At 45.6% G+C, this 22,617-nt stretch overlaps 1 pseudogene; it reads left to right on the top strand.

The window, feature by feature from the left end:
* The first annotated feature begins 2,455 nt into the window (after positions 1-2,455).
* LOC115103940 (protein jagged-1b-like) overlaps positions 2,456-22,617 on the top strand; it is a 32,824-nt pseudogene continuing 12,662 nt past the window's right edge.

The following is a 22,617-nucleotide window of genomic DNA, read 5'->3' as shown; positions in this document are numbered from 1 at the left end:
TTCTTTATTTTTACTATGTTTTACATTGTAGAATAATAGTAAAGACATCAATAACACATATGGAATCATGTAGTTACCAAAAAATTTGTTAAACAAATGAAAATATATGAGATTCTTCAAAGTAGCCACCATTTGCCTTGATGGTTGGGATGAGTTGGACTGCAGAGTGAAGGAAAAGCAGCCAACAAGTGCTCAGCACATGCATTTTATCTCTGTAATACTACTAGCCACCTGGCAATATTATGAAGTTGACTTTAGATAGCCCAGATAGGTTCCCAATCTCCCAACCTCATAACTAGCTACCAACGAAGTTAGAGTAGCTAGCTTGTCAAACTATCTTAGCTGGCATGCCTGCTGTCAATGTTGGTAGACTTTAGAAAAGCAAGCAATACCTAAATGTATAAGACTCACATTCCTTCAATCTTTTACCTTGATTTTAGCAGAGATGCAGAGAAGCATATTTAGGTTCCAGTCAGGAGGATACAGACAGCTCAAGTGGTATGTTGAGATACTCAGAAAATTAAACATGTTTTTTTTATACATAGAATTAAGCATAATGATTATGGCTCTAGATTGCAGGAAAAAAAGGTGTTTCAGGTGTTTGAAAAATGCTAAATTCTCAAACCTCCGTACCACCCCAAAACCATCCATACTTTGTGGCCTCTCGGATTTTTGGGATGTATGACGCCCAGGAACCTCAAATCCTCAACCATATTGCACATAAGGTTGAGGATTTGAGGTCCCCAGGAGTCATGCACCCCAAAATTCTGAGGCACTCTATCTACATCATGGGTCAAAATGATCTGGTTTGTAAAAGAATCCTGAAGACAAAAGAATCAATGGACATGTCATACTGTATATTCAGACTTCTGGTTGTAGCACATGCTTGCGTTGGATACAATTTTCTCATCGTGCTTTTGTTCGCACATTGACTAGACCGAAGGGGCACTGCAAGGCCCAAAACACCAGATGCAAGTGGGCGCCATATCAGCTTAACCCCTAACCACTGGCTTTTGCTCCAATGAGCTTCTCTTTCTTCTTTGCCAGGAGCGAAGCAAAGCTTTCATCAGGATCATAGAGCGCATGCTGTCTCCTTTCCCTAAGTAGGATTGAGAACAGAGTGAATGGACAAATGACAACCGTCGCAGAGATTTGATCCCTGCGGGCGGCAGGCAGGCAGTAGTAGCCCACTTGCCTTTTCAGATTTAGCCGAATCACCGAGGCACGAGCAGAGAGGTTCGTCGTTCGGCCACAACCATCGACTTAATCCATTGAAAATATTTGGGGGCCTATCTTTGCCTCATTAAACCCTCCTTCTCTGTTGTTGTAGTCGGGTAAATGTCACGCAGTTATCCAGGCGACACTTTCCCCAATGCAAAGAGGGGGGGGTCTCTCTTTTGAAAAAAGGGGGTTGTCTCTATTGAGTTAAGGGGCCATAATCTATTCATGGGGCTCTTTAAGGGGGAAGAGCCCAGCTGCTCTAATTTGAGAATAAAGACTGTCCCACCTTTGTCTCTATTTCATACAATGACCCCCCTACTACACCCCTTCACCTTCCCATCACTCTCCAGTGCACTCCCCATTATGTGATTATTTTCATGCTGAAATTTTGAACAGGGAGCGACTTCGTTGGAAAAAGGGCTCTCACAGTCACCGCAATAGGTGGACCCAGCGGTAAGTCTCCCCTTACCCTCACGGGTATCCTCCTGGTTTTTCAATCATCATTTGTGGGACAACCACAGAAAAACAGCAAATCTCCTTATACCACACAGCTGTCCGAGACATAGCTCGGCTTTCTTTGTCACTGGGCTCCACAATGGCCGTGTCAGTGGGGTCAACTATAGGGGTATTCGCAACATAATACGATATTAATGTGGATCATATGGATCTCAGCTCACTGAAAATAGGCAGTAGATGTATGAGGATGCAGGCATGTTCCTTGTCAAACAAGACAATAAGACACACGATGATGATGGTTACATCATCAAATGGCTTTCCTGAAAATATGCATGAATTTTGTTGGACATATCTCATGTACTTGTCAGAGATATCAAGGGGTTTTCACATCATTGTATCATCTTGGTCAGGTTTAGTAGCTCCATTAGAATAAGTAAATGTTGACCAATAAAAGCAAAATAATTAACTATCTTGCTCATTACCACCAGATTGGTTTACACTACAGGAGATCAATAAGCTCACTGCACAAGGCTTACTCTCAATGTATAATAATGAACCAAATGCTAAGTACTTTTCTGTGTGCTCTATGGACTTATTTGAAAATATGATGCATGATCGCACTTGCACAGTTGATTGTGAAGTAAACACACGATGCACGACAGACATACATATTCAACATTAGGTGTGGCTTCGATCTCAGGGAATCTCTCCTACTTATGAATATTAAACAGCAACTTGATTTGCCCCCGCCCCCTCTTCCCCTGAACTTGCTGTAAAGTCTGGGACAGTCATTCGGACACAGACGGCGTTTTCTTAGCTCGTTGGAATTGTTGTATCAGAGGCGATCAGAAATATATGAAGAAAAAGAACAATAGTCGAAAGGACAAAAAAGCGAGACAAGGGGGCAGGTCATTTTGCATTGGAAATCTATGCTCTTTTCAAAAGGTGTTGTTCTCCACTCGTGCATGTTCAAATCGGAGGAGTATATAGAGCCGTAGGTCGGCCGGACTTTTAGTTTCGCAGCAAAACGGCACTATCAAACAGAAGGCATGATTTTGAGACCGAGTTCAAGCTGTGCTGCTTTTTCTATTCATGTCTTCTTGCAATGCATGTGGATTAAGGTACGTTAATATTCAAGCCTATTTCTAACCTTTTGCCCATACAGTATTGCTCTAATTTTAGTTTTCAACATGCACATTTTCAAAAACTGGTTTGTGCGTTTAGGAGGATGCACTAGAAAACGTAAGCATGTTTTCATGTCACCATCAATTTGATTTTCCAAAGTTCCAAAATAAGCAGTAACGCGTGCCTCTGTAAAATAACAGTAAGGGGGTTTATTTGCAATAGTTTGTTGCAAGTTAATAACTACAAATCACACACTTAACTAATGTCGATATTAGGTTGCTAACAAACGATAACGTGTAACGTTATCTACCTACTTTAGCTTGATACGATTTGTTGCAGCTATGTACTTCTATTTAGCTGTTAGCTAACGTTACTTCTACAGTTGGAAATGTTCAAGCTTGCATACATGTTGATTGACAGTTTGAAAGGAAGGTATCAAAAGGCAAGACTCATTCAAATGAAGTAATGTTGCACATTTCATTCCAAAAAACAGGTGGCTGTGGCATCAGGACACTTCGAATTGCAAATTGTGTCGATGCAGAACGTGAATGGCGAACTGCAGACTGGTGTGTGCTGCGATGGATCTCGGAATGCCGTAGATCGCAGATGCACGAGGGATGAGTGTGCTACCTATTTTAAAGTGTGTCTAAAGGAGTACCAGTTGAAGGTCTCTTCGGCGGGCCCATGCAGTTTCGGGACGGCTTCAACACCCGTGGTCGGAGGGAATACTTTTTCTTTGCGGAACACGAGGAGTGACAAGTCGAGGATTGTGTTACCTTTCAGCTTCGCTTGGCCGGTGAGTTGATTGTGTCGTTATGTTTATATAACACGTTCTCCCACTCGGGCGCTCGAGTTTGCTGAGAACTTGAACCCTCAAATATTTTGTCTCAGCAAAGTGCAATTTAGATGAATAGACTACAAAAAACGATGGGCAAATTAAGTAACTTTTGGATATGTCAATGTCAGTATGTGAGGCAGGCAAGGCTTACACAATGCAAGTTCATGGGACACAAGACACGGTAAAGTTTTTTAGGGGGTAACCTTATTCTTACAAAAAACCGTATATTATTGTTCAGTCAGATTGGCAGAGAATAAAGTGAGGTGGTCCATAAGATTGCGCTGTCTGAATACTCATCACTAGTGTTCATGCGATAGTTATTGGGAATAGGCTGAAATGTTAAACCGAAATGGGCAAGTGCAAAGAGGTTTAATCGTTTACGAAGAGCTGTAGCGTCGCATCATTCTACCAGTGACGCGCTGCCTAAACGGGATTCATTCCCCATGGTCTTTTCCTAAAGAGCGCGACCAGTAGCCGAGCCTCAAACAATGGCTTGTGCAAGAATAGGCAATAAAACAGCTGGGTTATCTAGCCACGGCGTTTACACACAGTGCGCTCCCAGGAAGCAGAGGCTTCACTCACTTAACTATACCTCTTCCTCTGGTTGACTGTTCTCGTGTACGTTCTTTTTTTTTACCATGCCACAATGTTCATGACATGAAGCCATCCATGTTTTGAGCTCATTTTTTTTCTGTGGCTCTGTGAGATTATACTGTAGTTATTGAGAGGAAACATCTTGAATGAGGTAGGCTAGTTGTACCCAGCAATTATTGTCAAGGATTAGGCTATAGTTGACCTAAGAACATGACAACCAAAGTCGACGGATGCTATTTCAATGCAGATAAGTTGCCCTGGCAGCATCAAAATGTGTTTTGGACACACAAGGATGTGGCCCCCAAATGGTTTTCTAGACATGCTCCAATATCACTATGAAAAGACCTAGCTAAGAAGCCATTGTCCTATTGCATATTTTCTTTTCCATCTAATTTCTACCTAGCAATTTGGTTAATTACTCAAGATTGTTTGCCCAGAAATACAACAAAGACAAGCTCAGGGGCAAACTTAATGAAATATTGAATGGGGAATTGGCTTTTTTTTCACACTTAAATTCGTGGTCGTACAATAACCCCTGTTTTGTATGAATTGTAAATCTGTGCCTCATCAGCATTCAATGAAGAGGTGCCAGGTCATCAATGGGATGAAGTGATTGGATGTTTTGAGGGAGTTGCTAGGTAACGAGGCCTCCCACTGGGAGAAATGGAACTGGGAGCAAGAGAGGGAGGAGAGCATCTGCAAGGGGGGCATGGATGATGGAGACAGCTTTTTCCCCCCTCCAAACCCTTTACTTACAGTGTTCTCCGTGGCTAGACCTAATGGGTGAAAAATGATGTGTGTTGTGGAAGGGCGATGTTGGATTTATATTGATTTTCATATAGAATCAGGATCTGGATAAAAAAAAAAAATAAATAAATTCTAAGTCGATTGTAAAGAGTATATTCCTAGAAATAGGGGGCTTTTGGAACTATGCCAGCATTTTGTTCTGTTTAGCACAGGTGTGGACACTTGAGATTCCCGAGTATGGAATATTCCCAAATATTTCATAAACTGAACAGTCAGCCAGCGTTTAGGACACGATGCCACTACTGTATAGGGGCAGTCGACATGGCCTAAGTCACAAAGGTCTGGGCGTGTACCCTCGCCCCTGACCTTAACACAGGCAGTATAAAGGCCTCTTGTTCCCCCACCGCCCTTTGTCAACCTGGGCGGTTGCGCTTGACTGGTCCCAAGACATTCCATCTTTTTAACCCTGCCACCCTATAGTAACTGGTGTGTTAAATGAAGCAGTCACCGTACCCTTACTTCGAAGAAGCAGGGGTGTATTCATTAGTGCACACCATAGAAAAACATTTAACTACGGAAAACATTTTGCAACAAAAATTAGTTTCTTATTGAATGATTTTAGGTACGTCCCTCCCCACGTTGGTCTGTTTGCTTCTGTTAGTTCCTAGTGAAAAATACACCCCAGGCTTGGCTAGGCTAGAGTGGCCCTGGGTCTGTTTTTATATGTCCACAACCCCGACCCCAAATTGGCACTGGCGAACCAAGACAACCTCACTCTGCGTCAGTCTGTTTATTGGGCCCTCAAATGGCAGCCTCTTGCCATGGCCAAAAGTATCGCCAACAACATCTTACTTGCGGTTGTTGAACTTACATTCTCCCTATTTTCCCCCTCTCCTTTTTGAACTCTCACATGTGACACAGGCCACTGTTCTCCTCTCATTCTTTTTAGAGCTTGGCGAGAGGAGCTCTCTACTCTCTCTCCTCTCTCTCGGCCCCTGGCTTGACGACCCTAGCCAGACAGAAGCAGTGACAGCTTATATTAACAGGAGGGGGCCTGAACAATAGCCTCGGGCTGGCAGCGAGGATTATGGGAGATAATGGGAGGCCAGGATGGGAATAATGTGGCTGGGGGTAAGCAACAGGATGCAGCAGTAGACTCAGCAGTGCCGCGGTTCGTTCGGCGGCTCCCAGACTAAACCGTTGTGCTGAAGTTGCCATTATTTTGAAGTTCGGCCCCTATGGCCCATCGGTTGCCTTACTCGCGTAATGCCGGTAGGCCTATTATTCTACCAGCCAGCAGCCCCCAGAGCCAAAGCCTAGAGAAGGATAGAGGCCAGTGGGGATAGACCCCCCCCCCCCCCCCCATGGTCAAACAGCGGGCTGGAGTTCAGCCAACATTGATGCTTGGCTTTTCTTTCTCTGTTCATTTTGGGGGGGTTTTCGCTCTCACTTCTCAGCAAGGATTATTATACTAGTCTCGCTCATCTCTCGTTCTCTTATCTCTCCAATCCATCTGTCTGCCTCTGTTTCCCCATCTCTTTCTGTTTCTCTCCATCTCCCTTACTGTCGTTAAAGCCTCATCTACCTTGCATCTGGCCTAGTGTGTGTGTGTGTGTTTAGGAGAGGCAGGGGGAATGCCTAATAAAGGGGGAGAGGTCCGACAGTACAAAACTGAAAAGCGCACAGTGATTTATGAGGTGAGGGTAATCCGAACAGCCTGCTTGTATCTTCAGCACAACGCGTCCAGGTAGAAGTTTCATTTTAGTGTTTGTCAAACTGGACATTTTTATGTTTGAGAAGCATTGAAAGCTTGTAAATGTCAAAACACTGGTTTCCTAGACACCGACTTAAGACTAGTCCTGGACCAAAAAAAAGATTGCAATGCAGAATTTCCATTAAATGTGTTTTTAGTCCAGGACTAGGCTTAATCTGTGTCTGAAACTGGCCTCGTATCAGTTGACCTTTGATAAAGGGCTTCCGGGGTGTTGAATAGAGCATGATTTTAAAAAATCCTCAATTTTGGTTTCATTCAATGTGGGCAGCGATGACTTTATCCTTCGCCCAAAAGTTCCCCTTTATAGGTAGAGGCCAATCAGGCCACTATAGCGTGAGCCTTGCTCCTACTGCTCTGCAAAACACAGGCACTTATTCACCCTGTTGACTCCCTTCCTGGACGTGCCCAGGCTTGTCTGCTCATTTCACTTGCTTTTTCCCACACTTATCTCAGCCTAACGAAAGCGCCCGGCCGTGCCTCTGTCCTCAACCAAAACTGGGTACGGAACATGTAGTTGGGCACCGTTCCAAAATTACTCAATCGTGTTGAAGGAGGGAGTGACGTAGGGGAGAAAGTGGGCAAGGCACCACTAGTCTGGGGAAAGAAGGGATGGTGTGCTTTGCTTTCTTACCTGGCTGCTATTTACCGTTTTGGTAAACATTACGTTGGCACAGTCGACCGGTGGCATGTACTAACCGACTGGGTTTGGCAGGGGGAAATGTTTTGAAAGAATTTTTCTTTGATATTTGTGAGGAAATAACAGTTTTGACTGGAGTTTATTTAAGGACAGTGCTTTTTAAATTGTGAAATTCCCAAGCTTTGGATAGTTTGAGAAAGTTGAGTTGACTTGGCTACCACTGTTTAGCACGTCTCTCCATTTCAATGGTTATGATCACGAATCAGCAAAATGCAGCAAAATGGCTGCACACACAGTTGGCGCTGCTGTGTGGTTTTCCCCAAATCTTGACATCATCTGGATTTCCTCGGAGTAATAACCAGTAATTAGACTGACATCCATATAAGATAACGATCAGTGATTCAATGGAACAATGTAGCTAGCTGCTAGGCTGTGCAGGGCTATGTGTGCCAGTGAACCAGCGTTGTGTTTGTTTAAATGGGACAAAGTGGCAAGGCCATAAGCCCCACACAAGAGGCCGGGCATGCCTCCAAGGGAGAGGGAGGGAAAGAACAAGCTGTCTGCCCCGACCACCCCAACCCCTCATCACCCCCTGTTTCCACCACCACACACTCTTTCCTCCCCCCTCTCATATTTTTGGAGCTTCATTGACAAGTGATACAAGGAGTGCTCATGTGAATGTTGGCAAGTGAGTGTCGTGAGTGGAGAGAGGCCCTCTGACTGGAGCCAAGTATGGACCCACACACACACACACACTTGCATTCGGCAGGCACTTACACTTATTAGCTCGCACATACACACAATTGCGCGTGCACACAAACCGATATATGATGCACCCAGATGAAAACTCATGATACTGTACACAACAGTCTCAAATGAATGAAGGCCCGCATACACACACTCTTGGCACACACACTTCCCCCCTGAGCCCAGCCCTCCACGGCTCTCCGCTGTCTGTTATCCGATACCGGTGAGAGCGATGGGGGCCTTAAGAGAGACAGTTTCAAAGAGGTGCCGAAATAATGGACCCCCCCCGTCCCCATGATGCGCACACACAAGTATACACACACTGAAATGGCCTTTTACACACACACACACACACACACACAGCAGAGATGCAAACCCACTACCTCAAAACCATTCTATTCTATCTATTACAGCGCCCTCAAGTCGCTCCACACAACTACTCACAGTGCACTGGAAGGGGAACATAAAGGAAAGGAACCCAGGATGGTTTTTAAACAATGCCAGCGGTTTGCTCTATCGCCACTCTTGATCTCTCCCTATCCGGGGAGGAGAAAGCAGTGGGTTAATTTTGGGGTGTGTTGCTGGAAGGGAGAGTGGCTTAGCCCGCCCGGATCAGAGGGCTGCTGGCGCCTCGGGGGGGATTGCTGCGCTCTCTCTAATCTGCAACACATGGAGAACGGCCAATGGACAGACACGGCGTTAAACGCCACCATACCCACTCGCTTGCGGCTCTCTGGTGTGTGTGTGCTCACGAATGGGAAGGAGTTTGGCTCTATTTACGCTATTCCCTGTGAATGTGTGCCTATAATGAAATGTTCTTTTATTGATAAAGGTACACGCTGCATTAATGTTATACCAGATCTAACAACAGTTATTACCTCAGATGGGACTTTCTCTTCCCCAATTCTTTAGATTTCTGCCAATATGTTATGTCAATTCAAACAGTAGGCTAAATAAGAAGTAGCCTATAGCCAACTCTGTTAACAGGAACTATGCAGAAAGGAATCTAAAAGTAAACCTGTATCAGCCAGGGGTGAAAGGATTAACGCAGCTGTGGCTTTTTTATCTGACACCTCTCTCTGTCTTATCAATCTTCTCTCTCTCCAGAGGTCCTATACGTTGATTGTGGAGGCCTTGGACTTCAACAACGACTCTTCTACGGGCAGTGAGTTATCCCCCACCATTATTATATATATAATATATATATGGCATATATATATATTTCGGTTTCACATTACAAAAGTAACATGAGTGGTGATCCCAGGACAAAATTGTGTGGGGGGCTTAATTTCTTGTTAAGGGACATTTTGGGGGAGGGACATTTTACTTGTGCTTATAAAAATGTTTTTAAATGCTGATGGCAGGTGCAGGCCATGGTCATGCCACCATTCTGTGTGTGGGGTACACACTCACACATTGGCCTTTATGATACTCACATTCACCCCCCCCCCCCCCTCCCCCATTTGAAAAGCCATTGGTTGGCATTACTGACCAACGTTGGGCAGAAAACTATCAAGCATAAATAACCTGGAGTCGTTCCCTCTGCCTCTCGTACTCCCCTACCATCCATATAGCTCTCAACTGTCATTTTACACAATACTCTCATTCAGAAAACAGTGACGGTAGTATAGACTGGTAAGGGAGAGAGTGAGGAGGAGATGGAGAGCGATCACACTACAGATTTGAGCGTTGTTTGTTTTCAGCCCGACCGTTAGGCAGTCAGTGGGAGTTAAGGCTGTGTGTTGCATTTGGCATTCCTCAGGGAACCATTATAGTTCCAGTGTTAAATCGGCCCCAGGGTACGCTGACCCCTGTCCAGGTGTGCTTTGGCCCAGAAGGAGGGCAGGGCAGTAGTTCCACCATAGCCAAGTCTACACCGAGCATGAAACTAATCATCGCATTCGGGCCAATAAAGGCCAAATGCAGAAAGGTTAGTGTGCGGTTGAAGACTTGTATTTTTCGAAAGCCCTCCCGCCGACAAGCACACACAACAAGCCAGCTAGATCAATGAAAACGTCTGCCAAGGAAGAGGGCCAAGTGAGGACAGGCCAAATATTGGCCGTCTCACTTAGCGTCAACAAGCTAAGTGCCCTGGGCACGTGGCCAGTTAGCTTCCAATAAGCAGACACATTAAAAGCCTATCACAGTTGTGCTGCTAATGCTATCCAGATACACTGCTACGGTTAACCTTAGTCTAGAGTTAGCGTCTCTAAATTGTGCTTACATAAGCTTAAATTACAAGTTACCGTGGTAAGTATCATGTCGGTGCCGACTCATTGCCCCGAGCGGTATTCACCACAGAACTGAGAGGTTTAAATGTTTGGTCAAATCACCAGGACAGTACAGTTTCTTGGGGTTGGCTGTTTCTCACACCGTCAACTGTCCCAGGGCTTTCCTGTTTGATATGGTGGGTCACAGTTTGCTTCCAGGTCTTTTTTCTTTTCTTTTTTTTTTCTCGAGGACCTTGGGTTAATTTTGTCCGTTTTGCCAAACCACAACCCCCTCGCCGTCAAACTATTCCCGGGCCTCAGGTAGTGAGAGGGCGTCACCTCACCCCGACCACACTTTGCACTCCACTGGCGAAATACCACATTGGCGCTCAGGGTTCTAGAACGGCATGGAATATTACTACTACGGCCCACCACTACAACTGCCGTAACAAAGCAGCTTTCCCTCCAAGAAAAGAGTAAACAAACTCAACGCTTAAGTTTTTGTTCATTTTCGCGCCCCCTTGTCAAAGCTCGCAGAGGCTGAACGGAATTTAAGTGGGCAGACTGTTATGGACAGTTTAAAAAATAAAAAAAATAAGAAAATTGTCGTTTGCGTTACTGCCTTTCTGTATTTCTTGACTACCAGAGGACTTCTTCATGGAAATTGGGATTAGGAGGCAGTGACTGCCCTAACATAGTGACATGGCAGCGCTGGCATGGGAGGGATGCCGTCCTCTTTCCCTCGAGGGCTGACCCTGGTGAAGTCGAGTTTGTTTGGGTGCAAGGGTAGCAGAGGGTGGCGAAGTGGGCAGGGACAGAAGGGGGCATCACCTCTTATGTCTGTTGGCAGCTGTAGCCTTGGATGGCAATTCATATTTGGGCATTTACCCAGTGATATTTGGAGACCCTGTACTAGTAAAGTCCGAGAAGTGGCATTAAAATGACCCAAAGCAAGACGCTTGGTTTCGCTGAATGGGCATTGACATCATGCGTTGACTTCTGTGTATGTATTGTATGACTGCATTTGTCTTTGCCTCCACCTTATGCACATGTGTTTCCTACCAGTCCCTCTGAGTCCTCTCTCTCCGCAATCCATTTCCCTCCATCAGGCGTGGGAGGCGAGAGGATCGAGAAGGCTGTTCAGTCGGGCATGATCAACCCCAGCCGCCAGTGGCAGAGCCTGAAGCACAACGGGCCGGTGGGCCAGTTTGAGTACCAGATTCGGGTCAGCTGCGACGAGCACTACTATGGTTTCGGCTGCAACAAGTTCTGCCGTCCGCGCAACGACTTTTTTGGCCACTACAACTGCGACCACAACGGCAACAAGACCTGCCTCGAAGGGTGGTCTGGACCAGAATGCAGCACTGGTAAGCGGGAGGGATTTAACCAAAGCAGTTGTCTGTAATTTTACAGCAACGTGAAGTCAAGCTAAATAAGTTATTTTTTTCCATGAGGTTAGACATTTGAACAAAGCTCAAAAGGCATTCATCAAGTGACATTCATCAACAATCAATTGGAATATATAATTCAAATGATATTAATAACAGTGGGTCTTTTAAGGGCAACTTGTGCTTTAGCGACTTGGCCCACAATTGACAGCAATTGCGTTGAGGTGAAACCGACCAGAGAGAGAATGAACACTAGGCTAAATTATATAATTTAGGGGTGGGGTCAAGCTGGCCTCTTCAACCATTGACACGAGGGCATATTGTCTTAACGCAGCAGACTTTGGCCACGGCTGGCCCGGCAGGCTTTAACAAATAGTTAGCGTTGCCGTTTGGAATTTGGGCTGTTTGCAACGCACCAGCGCACCCCCTAGGCCTTAGTATCCTAGCTGGGAGCAATGGCAGGGCTCCGGGATAAGTCTTGGATTTTGTAGGATTACTGCCCCGGTTGGAGCTTAGGACATTCCCACGAGTTTGGAGATGAGATGAGGGAGGGGGAGCTGTCTGACATCATCATGCTGACTCTTCGTTTTTTTTTTTCTGTCACTCTTACCCCCCCCCCCCCTGTGAATTTCTTGCTGACTTCTCACCATCACAACACTTGACTTTCTTTCTCTCCCCCTCTCGCTCTCTCCTTTACTTCCTCCCTCATTCTCTTTCTATCTCTCTCAGCTATTTGCAGGCAGGGCTGCAGCACTGAACACGGTTCCTGTAAATTGCCCGGAGATTGCAAGTAAGCACCCCTTTTCCCAACACAACCATTTTCAGCTAATCTAAGTTAGTAAAAAAAAAAAAAACTCTCTGAAAAGAGCCAGACTCAAAATCTCACTCCCGACTTGTTATCACTCAGCAGCACCCTTGTTCCACATGGAAATAACACCATTGGCAGGGGGAATTCCCAATACCATGCGTTCTGCCCACTTTGGATTGGCATCAGACTCAATGGAGACATAGTCATTTCTGGCAGTGTCTTAGATGACACTATACATTATGCATGTTACTATACGTGGCAATCAAACTCGCAACCCTTGATTGTGATGTGTTCGTTAGGCACCAAACAGAAGAAAACAGACTGAAGCAGGAAGTGACTGTTTTACATTGCGTGCCCTAATAAGCACAACTCAATGAATCCCCCCTCTCATCATCCAGAGCTGTGAAGGGCCTGAACCTTTGCATGTTTTTGGGAAGGGGCCCCCAGTGTGGTGAGAGCTTAATGGCGGCGGTGGTGGAATCTGGTCTCGAAGACCGCGGTCAAATTCAAAGGATTTTTTTTCTCCCTTTCTTTCACCTGTCTGTTTCCCCACCCTCTTTTCACCTCCCTTCAGCGCAATGCTTTGATTTAGCCCTTTAGTCTCGCAGCCAAGAAACAATCGGAAGTGGCGGTATGAGAAGTTAGCATGTTGTGGCGATTCTGGAGAAGCTTCTATGGCTTCTTCTGAACTCAAACACACATCTGATTCTTACGGGAGGCTGCAGTGAAATGTGTACTTTTGATGGCTTCATATTTTTTGCAGCTTTCATTCAAGCCTTTCAGTAGGTAGGAGGTGTATATATTGGGTATCTGGGATAGTTATCCAATGCATGTAGCAAAGGTGGGCTGGGCATGGATACCAGGAATGAATGTGTGTGTGTGGGGGGGGGTGTATACGATTCGCTCTGTTATCCTAATGACTTTAGGATGAAAAGTTTACCCCTGCTAGTGCCCTGTCCAGACAAGCACTTTTACTTACTCAGGGAGCAGCCTTGGCCCAGCCCAACCCATTCGTGTGTGTTTTAAGCGGGATAGTGTCGAGATCGGTTGTCCCCTGCATTGAATACTTATCGAGTGCGTGTGTGTCCTGCAGGTGTCTGTACGGCTGGCAGGGTGAGTACTGTGATAAGTGCATCCCTCACCCGGGCTGTGTGCATGGAAGCTGCGTGGAACCGTGGCAGTGCCTCTGTGACACAAACTTTGGCGGCCAGCTCTGCGACAAAGGTAAGCATACACATGCACGCATGCAAATACACACCAGAGAGGTACACTACAAAGCATGGTCATTGAGTTGGCCAGCTAACTTTGATAACAACCATAAATAGGCCTACTGATTTTCTGGTTTAAGCTAAACTTAGATGTTTTTGGTTGTTGAGTCAATTACAGTGTGTGTGTGTGTGATAAATATAGATATATTTAGGCAAGTTAGATGGCTAACTCATTGATCCTGCTTAGTGGTATACCCCTCTGCTCTGTAGATATACAGCTGATAACTGGTGCCCTCACAAACACACTCATCCATTTGCTGTGAAATACCACCACACTCATACTTTTCCCTCCCTGTCTTCCAGACCTGAACACATGTGGTACGTTCCAGCCCTGTCTGAACATGGGGACCTGCAGCAACACTGGACCTGACAAGTACCACTGTGCCTGTCCTGACGGCTACTCTGGTGTCCACTGCGAGAAAGGTGAGTCACCTGACGAGACACGTACGCGTGTGTGTAAATAGGTAAGTCGCTTGTAGTGTCTAGGGTCTGGTTCCACTCCATGTTTATTCCTTATGAGAGTGAAATTGGAGTAGAAGATAAGATTAACTGTATTGTCCCAGAGTGAAATTAGTCTTGGACACTCAAGCGCAGCAAATCTACTATGTTGGAGAATCTCTCTCCTGTCTCCCACTCAACTTTTTTCATTTTCTGGTGACGATTGAGAGAGAAGGGTATTTGTTTTCTCAAGACTGGTCGGTGAGATCTGAGTCATGTGGTGCGACGGGGTGGGAAGTCGAGGGGTCATGGTTCAGGGGTTAGGGGGGGTCAGCCCCGTGCTTAACCCCATCCAGGGAGGTTCCGTTTGTGGGGCGGTCTCACGCGTCACTCCGGCCAGGAGGTGACGACCTCATTAATGTATCATCAAGGGAAACGGGAACGGAAGGAGACACAGTAACGGAGCTAACCTTTGAGGGTGGATTGTAATTTCAGCTTCATCAACAAATCTAACAGTTACCTCACATCTTCAAGTTGTTTAAAATGTGTCAATTGTTAGAATCAAGGTTGGTTTCTATAAAGTTCGAGTTTTGATCATAGGGATGTCATAGAGTTGTATGTCTTTTCTTTTTCTTTAGTTGAGGATGTTTCAATGAAGTTTGGTCGAATTTGATCATTAGGATAAGTAGATGGCCCTTGTTTTGTATGGGGGTCAATGGAGGCATGACTCAGCTAATTGAGGGGAAAGCTCCCTGTAGGCGTTGGCAGTCAAACACACCCGCTCTGTGTTTGTCTGGGACAGTTGCCACTCTGTTTGTAGCGAGGGTTTGAAAACTATCGCCGGTCATCTTGAGAGCGAGGGAGGGAGGGAACGAGGGAGAGAACGAGGAAAAGAAGAGGGGGATTCCAGCTTCCAGCCAAGCCTGAATTCTCCTTTTCTTTTTCTCTCCCAGCCAGACCAACAACATTAAACCCCCTCCTGTGCTCCTTCTTTCCCTCCCTCCCTATATCCCCCTCTATTCCTCCCGTGCCCCTAACCCGCTGACACCAATCAACAGTCATCTCCCTCTCAACCCCCCCCCTCGGGTGGGAGTCCCAAATGGCACCCTATTCAGTGCACTACTTTTGACCAGGCACGTAGTGCATTATATAGAGAATAGGTTGCCATTTGGGACGCTACCCTCGATCTGCCAGCCAAAGAATGCAGAGCATTAATTGATTTGAGCGGAGGAATCCGTTGTGACTTGAGTTTGCTATTCTCTTCTCTCGTCCTCCCGAGACGGGATGGACAATGATTTACGCTTGGGTGGAAGTCACGGCGCGTCGCTCGGCGGGGTCAGCATGCCGTGACAGACGATTTCCTGCTAGCTGGCTAGAGTAAACGCTAAGGCTATAGGGCTAGGGCCCTGGGGGGTCTAGTGAGAGTGAAATGGGAGAGGGGATGTTTTTTTTTTCTAACGACGTAGGCCTAGTGGGAGATCGGACCCTCTGTCTTTCTCTTTCTGTCTCTTGCTTTCTTTCTGTCTTTTTCTCATTGAGAAATGTTGTTCTTTCTCTTGTTCTGTTTATTTCTCTTGCACTCAGCACTCTTTATCTTTTCCTATCTCTCCTTCCCCCTCTCGCTCCTCGTCTTGCGGTGTGGTCCAGAGCTGGTTAGTGAGAGGTCAAAGGGGCTTTCCACTCCACTGGCTGTAGTCTAGCTGGGCCAGAGAAAGCTGCTGGGAACCGACTGCAGCGAGGGGGAAAACCCACCCCACCCTCCTGCAGTGTGAGAACTAACTGAGTTTGGGAGTTTAACTCTCTAACTCTCTATCTGTTCTCCACCTTTCCCCTCTCTCCCCTTTCTTTCTCTTCCTTCTCACTCTCATCCCTCTCCCTTTTATCCGCTCGATCTACCTCTTGCTCTGTCTCTCGGTCCGTAGCAGAGCATGCCTGTCTGTCGGAGCCCTGTTTTAACGGAGGGAGCTGTTTGGAGACCAGTCAGGGCTTCGAGTGCCAGTGTGCCCCCGGCTGGAGTGGCCCCTCCTGCAGCATCAGTAAGTAATACATTATAGTATGTAATACCTGAGGTTTAGGTCATTTTAAATTCAATATTATACTGGCCTTGTTCGTGCCAATTGACGCATCTTTTGGACGTCAACATTCTAACAGTCAAATATATTTCATATATGCTATCGTAAAAATAATTATCTTGTTGTGTTTATGAAGGTCTTAGGCAACATTAAAAATGAAAATATGATATTCTTTCCCCCCTCAAAATATTTTATTAGTGTATGGGACTGTATAGAAAAATCACTAAACATACTTTTAACAAAGGCACTTCACAAATAAAAGCGATTTTTACACTTCTATGAAATTCTATGAAACAAAAAGCATGTGCGTTGGAACACGGTAACCGCTTCTTTTTATAATGACAAAACTAATACAAGTAACCCAAACCAACAAGACACATGATCTGTCAGCAAGACGCGCGGTCAATTGAAGAAAATCTCAGTTGCATAAACATCAGTATTGGCACCATTTGTGCTTGATAAATAGTGAAAAATCAGCACAAAAGCCAGAATGGCATTATAATGAATGTGTCGCTTTTTAAAACCGCAGTCATTGTCAGTTATTAAACACATTATTTATGGCCCCGCTCGTGCTTACAGTTTGTTGTGCATCTTCACCTAATGGCATCAGTTGGATCTTTTATTTAGGTGTCATCCCTTGTTCTTAACTGTCATCACACATTTTTGTCGCTTGCAACACTTCGCATAAACAAGTCGCTTGCTCGCAGCTGAAACGGGTTTTGTTTGTTTGTTTTGCGAGTACATCTGCCCACCTGGCAGTTTCTACTTGGCTTGCGCAATTGCTCGCGTGGAATCTTTCCCTCCTGCCTTGGTCCTCGTATGTCTCTCACTTAGCCCGTGTGCTTAGACTCATGATGAAGTCTCTCCTGCTCGTGGGGTTCATGCACTGCGTAAGCAACACGTGTGTTGATAGCAGCCAAGTCAAGCATGTTTGTAGAACCGTGACAGGCCAGCGGCGAGTTCCTCCTTTCACTGTACAGCTGTGCCATCTGATCCAAAAGATCCACAACCTATAGAATGAAGTAGATGACATTCGGGTTATTTTCTCATAGGAAAAACGCATTGTATAAGTTGATCTATCTATATATGGCGACGTGTACAGTGGTGGGGGAAAAAATACCACTTGTCATACTTGAGTAATTATCTATTTTAAGGTCTCAAAGTATATTTAATATACTTAAGTATCAAAAGTAAATGCTATAAATCCTCTCAAATTCCTTATGTTAAAGCAAACGAGACGGCATGATGTTCTTTTTAGGGGAGGTAGCCCGGGGAACAATCTAACACTCCGACATAATTCACAAACAAAGCATTTGTGTTTAGAGAGACCGCCAGATCCGAGGCAGTAGGGAAGACCACATGTTCTCTTGATAAATGCGTGAATTAGACCATGTTGCTGTCCTGCTAAGCATTCAAAATGTACGGGAGTGAAAAGTACATGTTTTCTTTAGGAATGTAGTGGTAATCCCAAAATATTTAAGTAGTACTTCAAAGTAGTTTTACTTAACTTTACACCACTGGATGCATATTCTGATGAAATATCTTTGGTCGGTATTAGTTCATAATAGTTTTCTCTTTGTGTCCTTGCCGCTGGTGCTCATGATGCAAACTGTATTTCTTGCCATGCATTGGTAAAGTGTGACAACACTCATTCTTCAGCACCGTTGTAGAGTACTGCTGATGTGCAGGTGCCTTATTTTGCACAGGGGGAGGGAGCTCCATTCTCGCTTTGTTAATGGCGCCAACCAGGCTTGTTTTCTTTGCAAGCAACTTGTTTGCCAATGACTGATGTGAAGAAATTGTCCGTGTTGACATTTCTCCGCTACCGTTTTGAGATTATAAATTGAGTAGATGAATGACATGCCCTCGTTAAACTGGTTATAACTCCAGTTGTGTTTGTGATATTAATAGGGGTTAAGATTTGAACAACCACAGTGTGTTATATAGACTTATTCAGGAATAGACAAGGATGGCGGGGACATTAAAAACGTAAATGTATTTTGTGTCATTATGACACCATCAGCCTTTCAAGCGCTAGAGACCTAGCCATTGTCATGGACTTTTGATTTGCCATTCCACATTTAGTCATAACCCCCCCACACACAGATGTGGACGAGTGTTTCCCCAACCCCTGTGGCCATGGGGGCACCTGCCAGGACCAGGTCAACGGCTTCAAGTGCACCTGTCCCTTCCAGTGGAGCGGCAAGACCTGCCTCATCGGTCAGTCAGTCCTCTATCCCATAACACCCTGCACCTCCTCTATCATACGGTCGTCACTATTTGGCCAAGTTGCAAAGTCTGACTTTGCATCTTGGCCATCTCGCTTGAACCCTATCATATAACCACTGAGCTCGCATTCATCCTCTATATTCCCCCCTCCCTTAAAAACTACTACTCTATCCCACAAATTCCGGCACCTCCTCTATCATTCAACCACCAGGTTTGCGGTCATCCTCTATCCAATTTTTGTTTTACCTCCTATATCCCACAATCCCCATGCAACTCCTCTACCTATATCCCCTCGATCACAGAAACAATTGTACTCTTATATCCTACAAACCTCTACCTTCTATCTCACAACAACCTAGTCCTTCTCTATCCCACTACCACCTATATATCCTACTAACATAGAGAGAGTATTGATCATTATTGATATAATGGTTGAAGTTAGTTTCCTAGATCTGTGGTTGAGGGCAACTTCTAACCACCTTGCTACAATTGGAGGATTTCCTTAGGACACAGATCTAGGACCAGCTTACACTCTCCAAATCTGAACCTTAACCATTAGGGGGGGGGGGGGGGGGGAATCTCCAAACTGACATTAGTTAAGCTTCTAAGTGCAAATTCATCATACCACCCTTGTCTTTTGGTGGCGCTCTAGTGTGAAGATTTAGAAACGGCGTGCCAGGATGGGGAAAATTCCTTCGGCATTCCATTCCATGGCTGCTTTTGGGATTCCTCTGGGGGCAGAGATAATGTGGGGTTTCCTAAGCCGTGGGATCATCCTTTGAGGAATGGCCGTGTGTTTTTAAAGTGCTTAGAATGAGGAGTGAGAGGATGGGTGTCTTCACTGCTGCCTTGATCCACAATCCTTCACCCCACCTGGCACATTTTGTGTTTGTCCCCAATTGCCTTTCACCATGGGGACCGGCTCTGATGCGGTTTGAATGCAGATCACCAGAAAAGACCATAGAAATATAATTCCTAGAATAGGCATCCCCAAGTCAATGGGTGGGTGACGGGGGAAACTATTCTATTCCTATGGCTGCCGACACTTCGCAGTTGCATGCCGAATGCCCTGTAAGAGGAATGAAGGAATTAAATGTTTTGTGGGTTTCAGACGCCAATGAGTGCGAAGGCGACCCCTGCCTGAATGCCAACTCCTGCCGGAACCTGATTGGAGGGTACTTCTGCGAGTGCCTCCCTGGTTGGATGGGCCAGAACTGCGACACCAGTGAGTTATTATTATTTTTTTCTCTCTCTCTCAATGAAAAGGCCTGTCGCTTGTTCTAATGCAGAGGTGGGCAAGTCTGGTTCCAGGGAGCAGCAGGGGAAACTGGCTTTTGTTCCAGCCCAGCACTAACATGGGTAATTCAACTAATCATGGTTGGCAATTGAAAGCCTGATTAGTTGAAGTGTGTTCGTGCCGGGGTAGAACAAAAGCCTGCTCACCCTGCCATTCAATCTCCAGAGTCTAAAGTTGCACACCCCTGTTCTAAAATGAAGCAATGTTACGTCAAGTGCCAGTAGCAACTTTAAACAACTGTTCTAGGGCCAGTTTTGGAAGTGAGTTTATGACTGATGGTTAGGACTGAGGCTGGCTCAGTGTTTTTTTTGTTGTTTTTTTTGTCCTGGACTAATAGTTCTGGAGTAGTCTGTCTGAAATTGGACGACAGAAAAAAACAAATACAAATAATAATGCACGTTTTTATCTCGAGTCATTGTCTGCCTGCACAGCCGGTAAAACGTCCAAATAACATGGGCGCTCAATCGCGTGAAGCCCCATCGCACCGAGGACCCGCACGAATCGCACCCTTTATTTTTACCACCTATTCTCAAACGAGGCTTATCCTGAGGAAAGCTTGTGGGAAATCTTGACGAGGAAAGCCTTATCAAGGCCTCTCCTCGGCGGAGCTCAAATTGTATACGTTTATTTATTTTTATTTGATTGTTACAAATTGTTTCCACAGATATTAATGACTGTCGGGACCAGTGTCAAAATGGGGGAACCTGCAAGGTAGGTTTATTGGGTTTCTCCCAAAAGGCATCCTATTCCCTATATAGTGCACTACTTTTGACCAGAACCCTATCATGAGGAATAGGGTGCCATTTGGGACATAGATGTGTTCTTATTTTTCTGGAATGTACCGGTCCTGGTCGATTGACATATTTCGGATACTTCCTGGCATATTGGAGTTGTTTTTGGCTGCTTTCTCTCCCCCTTCCCCTCTTCCTCCCCCTTTTTTTCCTTTATGGCAGGTTTAAAAATGGCAAACTGCTGAGACATGCTTTCAGAACACAGACATGAGTTGCTCGGGCAATGCTAACAAAGAGTGGGGCAGAAGACATGAATGCTTGTGGAGGAGGGCAGAATGGGAGGGGGGGAATAGGCGGAAGGTCTTCATGACTACAATAGATCAGATTACCATAAACATTCTCGTCCCCTGCCAGGAAAAAGAAATGTCTTAATTATTTTCCAACCCTTTCACAATGGCTTGTTTTCCTTACCGTTCTGTACCTCACACACTCACTTTTTTTTTTTTTCTCCCTTTCTCCGTTTTCTTCCCCTCCCTAGGACATGGTGAACGGGTACCGCTGTGTTTGTCCGTCGGGCTTCGGCGGTGAGCACTGCGAGACGGATGTAGATGAGTGTGCCAGTGGCCCGTGCCTGAACGGCGGCAGTTGCAAGGACGACGTCAACGGCTTCCAGTGCCTGTGCCTGCCCGGTTTCTCTGGCAACTTCTGTCAGGTGAGCAGAGATTGGCACCACACCCCCTCACTGTGCCCAGAAGCCTACCCAGAGTTGGTTCAAGTCACCTCAAACCATAACACTGATCCAGGAGCAGATATTGCTGCATCCTGGTAATGGTTTATGGTTAGGATTGGAGGTAGCATAAGCTGATCCTAGATCTGTGGTTAGGGCCAACTTATCTTGAAAAAATCCAGAGTAAGTTGCAGTCACCTCAAACCACTGATCCACAGTCAGATACTGTATTTCCTCATACCTTTTAATGGTTAAGGTTAGGATTGGAGATCCTAGATTGGTGGTTAGGGCCAACTTTCCTTGACTACCTCCCTCTCTCCTGCATGAATCTTCTCACCATGATCTGTTTTCATTGATATCCTCTTCAATCGTTTTTTTTTGTGCCACCTTTCCATCCACCCCACTGTAGTCGCACCTGCGTTTCTCTCTGCAATCGTTTCTCTTTGCAACTCAAAACCGGAGCTTTGTCGCGCTTGTTAACACTTGTGAACCTTCCGTCTGGGCTAAGTCTGTCTTCTCTTTTCCCGCCTCCTCCAACTCCCCACCGCTAAGCGTTTGTTTATGGGTCTTTAGCAGGTTTCTGTGGGGAAGTCTACAATGGGTTATTATGGAAAAGGTCAAATGGCACGTATTACTTTACATGGCTTATGTCTAAACCATTCTCTGTTTTTGTTCTCGCCTTCTCAGCTGGACATCGACTACTGCATGCCGAACCCATGTCAAAACGGGGCCCAGTGTTTCAACCTGGCTACCGACTACTTCTGCAAATGTCCCGAAGACTATGAGGGCAAGAACTGTTCCCATTTGAAGGACCACTGTCGTACCACACCCTGCAAAGGTTCATATTTGCTTTTTTGGATCAGCCTTGTGCAGTTTTTACATTGCTGTAAAAGTCTGTTGGTTTTCAGTGTTAGCCTAGCCAGTTTTGTCTAGCTTGGCTAATACTAATGAATGCTAACCCAAACAAATTTAGGTCACTCATCTCCCTTTGCTTTTTTACTGTAAATCTGAGAGGGGGGGCTTTTTAACCTGCAGAGCCTGTAATCTAATCCGCTAACTTGAGGCCATTGTGCTGGGTGTGTGTCACACCAGTGTGTGAAGACCTAAGGTGAGCAAGCCCGCGTGGCACAAACCCGTTCTCTGCTGGTCCCCCAGGGCCTCGTTACCATGGGAAGAGTTAAGATTTGGTTTCATGTTTTCGAGCCGCTACTGCTGTCAGGCTACTTTTTTGACAGGACACTCCCTTTTAAGAACCCCCCCATTCCTCCTTCTGACAAATTGCCTCTGCTTCTTAAATTTTTCCTCTCCTC

The sequence above is a fragment of the Oncorhynchus nerka genome, linkage group LG21 (assembly GCF_034236695.1).
Source record: "Oncorhynchus nerka isolate Pitt River linkage group LG21, Oner_Uvic_2.0, whole genome shotgun sequence".
Classification (NCBI taxonomy): Eukaryota; Metazoa; Chordata; class Actinopteri; order Salmoniformes; family Salmonidae; genus Oncorhynchus; species Oncorhynchus nerka.
This window is presented reverse-complemented; position numbering and strand designations above follow the sequence as displayed.